The 12213-nt window shown below is 48.4% G+C and overlaps 1 protein-coding gene across 1 annotated transcript in view; it reads left to right on the forward strand.

Annotated features, from left to right (window-relative positions):
* The first annotated feature begins 244 nt into the window (after positions 1-244).
* The window catches only part of CHLSN (cholesin), a 640429-nt gene continuing 628460 nt past the window's right edge, over positions 245-12213 (forward strand). Inside the window, exon 1 of the mRNA XM_073636813.1 lies at positions 245-399. The gene's annotated coding sequence lies outside the window, so the exon portion shown is untranslated. The remainder of the gene's footprint in view (positions 400-12213) is intronic.

Below are 12213 nucleotides of genomic sequence, written 5' to 3' on the forward strand. Positions count from 1 at the left end.
CTCTAGTGGCCAATCGTGGTACATTGCAATGACATCTATCTATCTATCTATCTATCTATATATACACAAATTCGTTTTTTAAATACAGGCAATGTCTACATTTTAGAAGGTTAATCTGACACCACAATCTGTTATTTTCTTCCTAAAACGTATAGTCCATAGCAGATGTAAACAGACCCCCCCCCCCTTTGCATTTCATTCTGCTGACACATTTTTTTTCTCATTTCCAATGAAGGCATGCATGCGTCGAACTGCAAGTACGCATGCGCAGCACCTGATCGCCGCTCATCGCCGTGCGCGCATGCGCCGTCATTGAGCGCTGTGTGCCGGTGAAGGGGCGTGTTTTGTAAGTGAGCGGCGTGCAGAAGAAGGAAGTGATTGTGTAGTCAGAGCAGACACGTGAGTTGTGTGACTTTATTATTATTGTTGTTGTGTGTCCGTCACATCTCTGGAGGGATAGGGGTGACTGTTCAGTGGGGTGTGTAGTAACCTATAGCAACAAGTCAGGTCTCACTTTGGTGAAGCCTGAGTGCTGTGCGGATGTTGGAGGACCGGTCACTATGTATGTTCTGAGTCGTACCTGTAACCCCTTCATGTCTGAAACTATTTTGTCAGAAAAGTAGCTTTGCTGCCTATAGTTGAATGTCATGATTACAGTGAAGATTCTGCCCGGAGTCGCAGCGCGTGCGTTTAGCCTTCAGCGGTGGAATTTATTGCACAGTTACATTGGACCAATGTGTGTTCCATACCTGAGTGATTGCCATGAAAGTGAAGAACCACAGTAGAAGTCGCCACCACACGTGTTACTTGTGTGTTTTCTGTGTCCGCTGCTGATTGACCGCCCCGCTGCATAGAAACCGCTGGAGGTCGCTCACTCAGCATTGGCTCCATTCACAGAAGGCTTTGTATTTTTCCTAATGAATGCAAGGTTGTCTTTGATTGGATGAGGTTGAGATGCTGACATCACCAAAAGCCTCTCCAGCTCATCCAACCAGAGAACAGTTTGCATTCATTGAGAAAAATGTAAAAGCAATCTGTGATAGGTGTTTGTGCCAAGTGACAACCTGTGGTTACTGTGTGTAGCGGGATGGCTTCTTGGCATAGGATGTGGAAGACCACAAGGATCACTGTGGTAGTTGGCACTACTACAGTAATTTCTACTTCCACGGCAGTCCAACCAGCAGAGGCATTCTACTCCCTGCAGCAGCATGTATACATGTAGCTGCAGGGCTGGGAATGACTCTGCCATTTGTGATTGGCTGTCGACTTTGACAGCTTCATGGGGGGGGGGGGGGTAGCTCAGGTGGGTTTGGACGCTGAACAACCATCACAGCACTTGGAAATGGCACATGCTGCATTTAATGGGATACTAAAGTCTCTCTTTTTTGTCTGTAAAAATAACAAACATACTTATCTGCTCTGTGTAGTGGTTTTGAACAGAGCAGCCCGGATCCTCCTCTTCTCGGGTCCTTCTTCGTTACTCCTGGCCCCTCCCTCCTGTAGAGTGTCTTCACAGCAAGCAGCCTGCTATGGGGGGCACCCATGCTGAGCTGCAGCTCCGTGTGTCCATTCAGACACGGAGCCGCGGTTTGGCCCCTCTGCCTCTCTCTCCTCATTGGCTAACTGACTTTGAATGACAGCAGTGGGAGCTAATGGCACAGGTGCTGTGTTTCAGCCAATCAGTAGGGAGGCCGAAGCACTTGTGGACATCGCTGGATCGACATGGGGCTCAGGAAAGTGTTGGGGGGCTGCTGCACACAGAAGGCTTTTTATCTTAATGCATAGAATGCATTAAGATAAACCTTCTGCCTTTCCAATCACTTTAATAGCAGTATAGCGTGCTGAAAGGCACAAAGCAGCAGAATTAAACCTAGAAAAAAAAGTCTTCGGGAGCTTTATGCCAGGGGTTTACAAATATGCTTTGAATCTAGGAGACAGCTAAAAAAGTTAGCAGCCATTTTTTTAAACTAACAAATCTTGCGGGTGGAACAATGTAAGGATGAGCTCAGGCGTGTTCGCAAGTCCATGCGCCCGCCAGGAAGCTGACACTCTGCAGCGCTAATCACAGGTAGTGAGACATTTTCCAATCTGTGCAGCCGCAGATCGCGAAATGTCTCACTGCCTGTGATTAGCGCTGTGGAGTGTCAGCTTCCTGGCGGGCACGTGGACTTGCGAACACGCCTGAGCTCATCCTTAGAACAATGTAACGTGTTTCTGAAGGTGAACTGATCCTTTAACCCACAGCCAGAGACGTTTTTGCATTTTATTTATTTTTTTTTCACAGGGTTATAAAATCATTTTAGGCCTGAAGATTACATAAAACCCCCAAACATTATATATTTTCTGAAAGCAGACACCCTAGAGAATAAAATTGTTAGTTCCAATTTCTTATGTCACATGATATTACCGCAAAGTTCTAAGAAACACAACATTTCAGTAAACAACACGTTAAAAGTTAGTTTTAGGGGGCACAAAAAAAATGACCCAATTTTTTTGTAAAATATAAAAGCGGAGGTTGCACAGAGTAAATAGATACCCAACAAACCTATGTGGTAATGTGTATCACAATCAACGTTTTCAGGCGTAGGCACCCTGCCACATGCGTTTACATTGGTACCTGTGTATATTTTGGGGGCCTCAATTTTTTAGGGGGGGGGGGGGGGGGTTGTTATGTGGTTGGGTGAAACCTTCATTTTTTAGAATTATTTTTTTTTTCTTGACTTTTTTTCCCCCCCATCACATAAGGGACAAAAAAGTCCCCCATGTGATGATTTTTTTGGTGACAGGTTCTCTTTAATAAGCCCCTGCATGTCTCCTCTGTTCTCCACTGAATATAATGCAATGCACATAGCACTGCATTACATTCCTTCCCGGCCATGATGGCGAAACTGTCAACGTGGAAGTGGTGTCACATGTCCCTTCCGGGTCAACAACAAGAAGGGGAGGAGAGCGGACATGTGTCTGCTCTCCTCCCTCTACCTGGCGACACCCGCTATGCAAGTCCTGGGCCTGCAGATGGGCAAGTGGAGCCCGGAATACATAGCGGGGTGTGCACGGGATATGTGGAACATTCAGGCAGCAGCCCAGGTGCCAGAACAACATTGGGGTTTGTAAAGACCTGCTTTATGCTATAATATACCAGTGTATACAGCATATTACCACATTATGGTAAACTTACCTGCCAAGCGATCCACTCCAGCGCTGCCTTGTCAGTGCTCTTAGTCTTCCTTCCAGGTTTGGACTCTTCAGCTGCCCAAGTGACCGGGCCACAGTGACATCACTCCCATGTATGCGCATGGGAATCATATCATCACGGCACAGAGAGATGCCATAAACGTATGTTGAGCTATGCATTAATGCTGACAGGCAGTTAAAACAAGAGACCAATAGGGTCTCTTCTTTTTTTTTAAAAATCCTGCATGTTAGCATTTTTTTTTCCCGAGTTCAATTTTGCTTTAACCACTTGCCCACTGGACACTTATACCCCCTTCCTAACCAGGCCAGTTTTCAATACTCTCACATTTTGAATGACAATTACTCAGTCATGCAACACTGTACCCAGATGGAATTTTTGTCCTTTTTTTTTCACACAAATAGAGCTTTCTTTTAGTGGTATTTAACCCCTTCCCGACTGCCGCACGATGATATACGTCGGCAGAATGGCACGGGTGGGCAAAAGGGCGTACAGGTACATCTCCTTTAACTACTTCCCACCCGGCCACTGTACATAAATGGCCGGGTGGCCGCTCTCTCCTGAGTGGACGTTCAGGAACGCCCCCGGACACGTGGCACATCTCTGATCAGCAGGAGGGCTCTGTGATTGGCCCTCCTGATCACATGACGGGCATCATGTGATGTAAATACAGAACCCGTTGCTAGGCAGTCGGCTCTCCTCTCCTCACACAGAAGTTGTCAGTGAGAGGAGAGCGGATCGCTGCAGCCGGCTGGTGATCAGTGAGTATGAGCTGTTTTTTACAGCTTTTTACTCACCGATCACCAATCTAGTGTCCCCGCAGTGTAAACACACAAAGTTAACACACATGTCCCCAAAACACATATCCCCACATAGTAGAAACACCTGCCCCCCACATATGTAACAGTAAAATCACATGTCCCAATGATTATCTGCACACATATGTCCGTGATCACCTGCTCACATCTGTACATGATCACATCTGTCTGTGATCACACAAACCAATTATTATACACTTAACGGGATTTTTTTTTTACCAAAAACATGTAGCAGAATACATTTTGGCTTAAATTTATGACAAAATTCGATTTTATTGGATTTCTCTTAAAATAGAAAGAAGAAAATATTGTTTTTTTTCCCAAATTTCCGCTTATATTGCAAAAAATAAAAAAACGGAGTCGTGAATAAATACCACCAAAAGAAAGCTCTATTTGTATGAACAAAATGATGAAAATTTCATTTGGGTACAGCATTGCATAACTGCGCAATTGTCATTGAAAGTTAAAGAGCGCTGAAAGCTGAAAATTGGTCTGGGAAGGAAGGGGGTGAAAGTGCCCAGTATTGATGTGGATAAGAAGCGGCATCGTGGGCGCGCGCGCCCGCCATGTGCTCCATGACTGTGACCGCAGGTCCTGCGGACTCGATATCGGCCGGGTGCCCGTGATGGTGTCACGGAGCGGAAGAACGGGGAGATGCCTTTGTAAAAAAGACATTTCCCCGTTCTGCCTTGTGATATGACCGAGATCACTGCTCCCTGTCATCGAGAGCAGTGATCACTGTCCTGTGTATAGTAGCCCACCCCCCCCACAGTTAGAATCACTCCCTAGGACACACTTAACCCCTTCGTCGCCCCCAGGTGGTTAACCCCTTCCCTGCCAGTGTCATTTACACAGTAATCAGTGCATTTTTATAGCACTGATCACTGTATAAATGACAATGGTCCCAAAATAGTGTCAAAAGTGTCTGATGTGTCCGCCATAATATCACAGTCACGATAAAATTCACAGATCGCCGCCATTACTAATAAAAAAAAAATAATAATAAAAATGCCATAAATCTATTCCCTATTTTGTAGACGCTATAACTTATGCACAAACCAATCAATATACGCTTATTGCGTTTTTTTTTTTTGTTTTTTTTTACCAAAAATATGTAGAAGAATACATATTGGCCTAAACTAAGGGAAAAATTTTTTTTATATATTTTATTTTTGGGGGATATTTATTAAGTAATTAAGTAAAAAATATTGCTTTTTCTTTCAAAATTGTCGCTATTTTTTGTTTATAGCGCAAAAATAAAAACCGCAGAGGTGATCAAATACCACCAAAAGAAAGCTCTATTTGTGGGGAAAAAAGGACATCAATTTTGTTTGGGTGCAACATCGCACGACCGTGCAATTGTCAGTTAAAGTGACAAAGTGCCGAATCGCAAAAAGTGCTCTGGTCAGGAAGGGGGTAAATCCTTCTGCGGCTGAAGCGGTTAATCACCACTGGGTACCTGTTTTTTGTGCTATAAATGAAAAAAGACCAAATGTTTTGTAAAAAAAAATGAATTTTTCTTAATTTTAGTTAGTAATAACATTTTACAAATTAGTAATTTTTCTATATACATTTTGGCTAAAATTTTTACTGCTACATAGCTTAATAACCCAAATAAGTGCATATTATTTGGTCTTTGTGAAATTATAGCTTCTACACGCTATGGTGGCAATTACTGAAAATTGATCACAGCTGATATACTGATGGCCTATCTCATTTCTTGAGACACTAAGGCCCCTTTCATATGATTGGCCGCAAAAAAAAGATCCACCTGTTCGTTTAATAGGCGGATTTGAGTGGGCCACCCATTGACTTGTATAGACAGGCGGATGTCAGCAGAGATGTGTCCCCTGAAATCCGATCCAATAAGATCTGCTGAAAACAGACGGATGGCGATAAGTTCGCCATCCATCCAGCGGATCGATTGAAAACGGACATGCTGTCTGTTTTCATCTGATCTTCCCATAGAGAACAGCGGGGCTCTGACAGGTCCGTCCCTGCACAGTGAACAGAGACTGACCTGTCCTCCGCCTGCTCAGCGGGGATCAACAGAGCGGAGCCTGCTGAGTGGATCCGCCCCGTGCGAAAGGGGTCTTGCAAGCAAGGACAGTACAAATACCCCCCAAATTACCCCTTTTTGGAAAGTAGACATTCTAAGGTATTTAGTAAGAGGCATGGTGAGTTTTTTTAAGTTGTAATTTTTTCCCACAATTCTTGCAAAATTAAGATTTCTTTTTTCGCATAATTGTCATATTACCAAGTTATTTCTCACGCACTGTATAGGCATCCTTGCAGCTACACCCCAAAACACATTGTGCTACTCCTCCTGAGTATGGCGATACCACAGAGGACAGAATTAAAATTAGACTTGGGAAACTTAACATTAACAAATCACTGGGACCAGATGACTTGCACCCAAGAGTACTTAGGGAACTCAGTCAAGTAATTGCCAGACCTTTGTTTCTAATTTTTACTGACAGCCTACTGACTGGAATGGTACCAGCTGATTGGAGAAAAGCCAATGTAGCACCAATATTTAAAAAGGGCCCAAAATACATCCCTGGGAATTACAGACCAGTTAGCCTAACATCAATAGTATGTAAACTCTTGGAGGGGATGATAAGGGACTTTATACAAAATTTTAGTAATGAGAACGGTATCATTAGCAGTAATCAGCATGGATTCATGAAGAATCGTTCTTGCCAAACCAATCTATTAACCTTCTATGAGGAGGTGAGTTGCCATCTAGATAAAGGAAGGCCCGTAGACGTGTTTCTGGATTTTGCAAAAGCATTTGACACAGTTCCCCATAAACGTTTACTGTACAAAATAATGGCATGGACCATAGGGTGAGTACATGGATAGAAAACTGGCTTCATGGGCTAGTTCATAGGGTGGTGATAAATGGGGAATACTCGGAATCGTCAGTGGTGGGTAGTGGAGTCCCCCAGGGTTCTGTGCTGGGACCAATCCTGTTTAATTTGTTCATAAACGACCTGGAGGATGGGGTAAACAGTTCAATCCCTGTATTTGCGGAGCGATACTAAGCTAAGCAGGGCAAAAACTTCTCCGCAGGATGTGGAAACCTTGCAAAAAGACCTGAACAAATTAATGGTGTGGGCAACTACATGGCAAATGAGGTTCAATGTAGAAAAATGTAAAATAATGCATTTGGGTGGCAAAAATATGAATGCAATCTATACATTGGGGGGGGGGGAACCTCTGGGGGAATCAATCTAGGATGGAGAAGGACCTGGGGGTCCCAGTAGATGATAGGCTCAGCAATGGCATTGGCATGCATTAAAAAGGGGATTCATTCCAGAGATAAAACGATAATTCTCCCGCTCTACAAGACTCTGGTCTGGCCGCAACTAGAGTATGCTGTCCAGTTCTGGGCGCCAGTCCTCAGGAAGGATGTACTGGAAATGTAGCGAGTACAAAGAAGGGCAACAAAGCTAATAAAGGGTCTGGAGGATATTAGTTACGAGTAAAGGTTGCGAGCACTGAGCTTATTCTCTCTGGAGAAGAGACGCTTGAGTGGGGATATGATTTCAATCTACAAATACCGTACTGGTGACCCCACAATAGGGATAAAACTTTTTTGCGTAAGGGAGTTTAAAGTGGAGTTCCACCCAAAAATGAAACTTCCACTTTCCGGTTCCTCCCCCCCTCTGGTGTCACATTTGGCACCTTTCAGGGGGGGAGGTGGGAGCAAATACCTGTCTAATACAGGTATTTTGCTCCCACTTCCGGGCATAGATACCCGAGCCACACAGACTGCTTGTCCGTTTTTCAAGCGAGTCCAATCGGACCACCAATTGTTCTCTATGGAGAGGCTGATGTAAATGGACATGTGTCCGTTTACACCTGCCTGCATCCGATCCAGTCCAGTTCGCTAAAAACAGACGAATGGGGATTCCATTCCCCATCCATCTAGCGGATCGGATGGATCGTTTCCATCCGCCTGCACCGGAGAGAATAGCTGCTGTGTCTGTGCTTGCTCTGCATTAGCGGAGCGGACACGGACCTGTCATCCGCTTGCTCAACGGGGATCAGCAGACAGATCCCTCGCTGAGCAGGCGGATCTGCTTGATAGTCTGCTCCACGTGAAAGAGGTTTTATTAGGAGCGGCTGGTCCATTAGGGGCACAGGGACGTTTGATTCTTTTTTTCAAGCCGCATTTTTAGAGCCTGAGGCTCTAATTGGCTTAAAAAAGGTTGGGCTCAAGGCGCAGAGCATTGCACCCCGAACCCACCCACTTGTGACAATAGCAAATTAATATTCGCTGTTGTCGTCTGGCTTCTCCTCCTGGCCAATCAGGACAGATCGGGTTGCCTGGCAGGAGAAGCTGAGGAAGTCGTGGGGGGGGGGGCGGGGGCTGGCCCTGCGAGTTAAACGTCTTGTAAGGTCGCATACGACCGGGTTTCAGCCTGTGTCGCAGCGTTCCTCATGGCCGACAGCCTCCCACTTCGGTTGCGAGGAGGATCTGTTTGGGAGCGTTACTTGCGCACTCGCTGGAACGGTAAGTGAGGGGCCCCCTCCTCTCCTTCCCTGGAGTGGTGTGGGGCGCGGGTACTCCCTGGGGTGGGCGGTCCCTCTGGGGTTCTCCTCCAGACCCCCCTTCCCTGGGTGAGGCCCAGGCCTCTGGCTTAGGTGCTTCGGACACTCGGTCCACCCCCTCCCCTCCAGGGTTGTCACTATGGGGGTACACCTTGGCACTTGATGGATGGTTGGGTGGGTGACCAGGCATTCGCACATCCTCGCCCCCTGCGGCGGCCCTCCACTAATTTGGGTCGCGGCTTTGAGCACTCGCGGCGGCCGGCCTACCGACCAGACAACGTGCGAGGCGGCCCTAGAGCGGGCGGCGGAGGTCGCAGCTTTCCATTGCGGGCATCCGCCCTCCTTCCTCGGCTCTAGCCTGGTCCGGTCCCCCCGTGGACCTGTGCACTCGCGGCGGGCGGCCAAAAAGTTAGGCTGCGGCCTGCTAATCCGCACGGCCACGCCGGACACCTTCTTCCAGAGGGACGGCGCTGTGGGGGCTCTGAGGGCGACCCCCTTTTGGGGGGGGTTGTTTAAGTAGGTGTAGGTGCCCCCTGTGAGGGGCCTTGATGAATGCCCTCGTGAGGGGCCTCAGGCAGTGCCCCCTGTGATCAGGGACCAGTGGTATCCCCTGTGTGGGGCATCCGTAGATGCCCCCTGTGCGGGGTCTCAGCCAGTGCCCCCTGTGAGGGGTTTCCGTAGGTGCCCCTTGTCCGGGGTCTCAGCCAGTGCCCCCTGTGCGGGGTATCCGTAGGTACCCCTTGTGCGGGGTCTCAGCCAATGCCCCTGTTAGGGGTCCAATGGTGCCCCCTGTGCGGGGTATCAGTAGGCGCCCCAGTGCAGGGTCTCGGTCGGTACTCCTTGTGAGGAGCCTGGGTCAGCGCCCCCTGTACGGGGCCTCAGTTTACATCCCCTGTATGGGACCTCAGAGACGCCCCTGTGTGGGGTCTAAGGCGGCGGAGGTCTCAGTCAGTGGCCCCCCTGTGTTCTTTGAGCTTTCACAGGTGACGCTTGGGCATATAGGCTAGTAAATGGTACCCCCCCACCCTCCCCTGCCTCATCGGTCTCGACTGATCCTATGTCTGGCTCTGCCGTCGTGGATGTGGCCCACCTTGCGGGGTTGGTGGCCACAACTTCCTGTCCTGTCAGTGAGGTTGTTCCTCCACAACTGCAGTGGTGCACAAGAAGACAAAAGCGTTCCCTTCTCACTCCTGTTTTGGGATATTTGTTCGTAAATACTGGGAGTGTCCAAAGCGTCTCTTTGTGGTTCCAAAGACGCTTCGCTGTGAGGTACCCCTTTGTGGGGTCCTTCCTTAAGGAGTGGACTGTTCCACCAGTAGTGGATCCCCCTGTCTCTAGGGTGCGGCTCCGGCTTTTAAGGATCCGGCTGACATACCTGGAGGGAGAGCAGATTCCCTCTGCTTTCGCTGAGTTGGCAGGCCAGTTGGTCTTTGGGCTACATGCAATGCCTCTTGGATGCAGTTCCCTTGGTTCCTAAGCTCTCTTTCTGCAGTGGTGCTTAGACATGTATTGGGGCTTAAGTGTTGGTCTGCGGACTGGGCTTCTAAAAAAGCTCTGACTGGGTTACCACTTCAAGGCAATTGTCTGTTTGGGGCTACCCTGGATGACATTGTTACGAGTCTCACAGGAGGGAAGTGTAAATGTCTTCCACAGTCTGAAATGGGGAAAAGGGCCTCGTAGTGGATGCGGTCCTTCTTCTGATTTCGACCTTCCTTCACAGGGGGGGTTGAGCAGAACTTGGCCCTGAGTACCATCAAGGGCCCGGTGTCGGCCTTTGCGGTTTTCTTCGGCGTCCCCTGGTCTCGCACTCCCTGGTGCGTACTCTCAATCAAGGTGATATGTGTATACACATGTATACTAAGCCCCCCAAGCCACATCTTCACCCCCCCCGCACCGCTCCCCCCAAGCCTCCCCCCCCCGTCGCGATTTACCAGCCTGACAGATCATAGGAGATCTGTGCAGGGAGAAGCTGCAGGTGGAGGGAGGGAAGGAGAGATGCCGCTCGGAGTGGCCATGGATCGGGGGTGGGCAGTATGGGGGGTGATCAGAGGTATTGGGGGGACACATCTGGATCCTCTCAACTCCCATGCAGCACCTGAAGCTGCGGGAGTCGCAGAGGAGGGATGCCAGCTGATGATGGTGGCTGCAGGGAGCGGGTTTGCTGGGGGGGTCGGATCGGGAGGAGGGGTGGGGTAATCAGTGCTGGGGGGGAGGGTGAAGGGGATAAGAGGGGGAGTACTTCTAAGTGAAAGTTAGGGGCGGGAGGTGGAGTGTTAGGGGGGGGCGGTCACATTAGGGGTTAATAACTCTGATCAGCGCATTAGAATCCGCTGATCAGAGTTGGACTTAGCCACCTGCGGGCACTTTTTGGGTCAGTGGAAGGGTTAAAGTGCAACGAAAGGCATTTTTTTTTTTGTTTTGGATAGAGTGGGAATGGATTAGAACATGTGTCAAACACAAGGCCTGCACGCCGAATCCGGCCCGCCAGGCGATTTCATGTGGCCCTCGTACCTCTCCTGCAGCTGTACCACCCAGTCGGCAGCAGAAAGGAGGACAGAACTCCTCCCAGATCCTGCGCTTCTCTGTGCAGCAGCAGAGAAGCTTGTCTCTTTCCCCTGTCTAAGAATTCAGCAGCAGAGAGTATTCCTATGATTCTGTGATTCTATGCAGCCGCAGCACACCCTCGTCTCCACTTACCCTGGTGTCAGCATTCAGTAGATTCCAGCAGCTGACTCCAGCCCTCCTCTGGTACTCCTCCAGACCCTGCACTTTCTGCTTCCCAGCTCCACCCCAGCTTCTTCCCAACAGGATCACAATGTAAGGGGGTGCACTGTGATGTAGGGGAGGGTAGGGGGTGTACTATAATGGAGGGAAGGGTAGGGGGGGGCCTTGACATCTGATGTAAGGAAGGTGGTGTGCTCTAGACATCTAGTCTTACAGATACACCTGGCCCTTTGAGAGAAACCATAATGCTGATACGGCTCGTGATGAAATAGAGTTGGACACCTCTGGATTAGAACTTCTGTCAGGTTTTTATTGCTGTCTGTGCCCACGTTAGGGAGATTCACTCTCTCTATTTGTCACGTTGTCCTGTTTACCATTATACATTGAAATAGAAAATCCCAAATCTTGGGCTGTCCTCAGCAAAGTAATAGAGGGGAAATCTTCCACTGGGGACACTAGTTCTGGTGACCTGGGGGTCCCCAAAAGGATGCCTTTTAACAGTTTCTCTCCCGTAGGATGTCCTATGACATCCTAAGGTTGAAGTGGAGATAAAGTAAAACCTTGGATTGCGAGTAACGTGGCTTACGAGTGTTTCGCAAACATGAGCTTTTTTTTTTTTTTTAAATCGTGCAGGATTCAAGCCTCTGGGGTTTGCAGTACCACATGTGGCCAGAGGTGGGGGGGACGGGTTCCCGTGTGTCTCAGAGCGTCTCTGTCGCCCCACCACCTCTGGCCACATGCAGTACTGCATACACTATCAGTGACACTGGAAAGAATTATGAGTTTCCATTGATTTCTATGGGGAAACTCGCTTTGATATGTGAGTGCTTTGGAATACAAGCATGCTTCTGGAATGAATTATGCTCATAATCCAAGGTACTGCTGTACCTGGATGATGCCTGCAGCTACAGGCATCAT

The sequence above is a fragment of the Aquarana catesbeiana genome, linkage group LG06, assembly GCF_042186555.1.
Source record: "Aquarana catesbeiana isolate 2022-GZ linkage group LG06, ASM4218655v1, whole genome shotgun sequence".
In the NCBI taxonomy this organism is placed as follows: domain Eukaryota; kingdom Metazoa; phylum Chordata; class Amphibia; order Anura; family Ranidae; genus Aquarana; species Aquarana catesbeiana.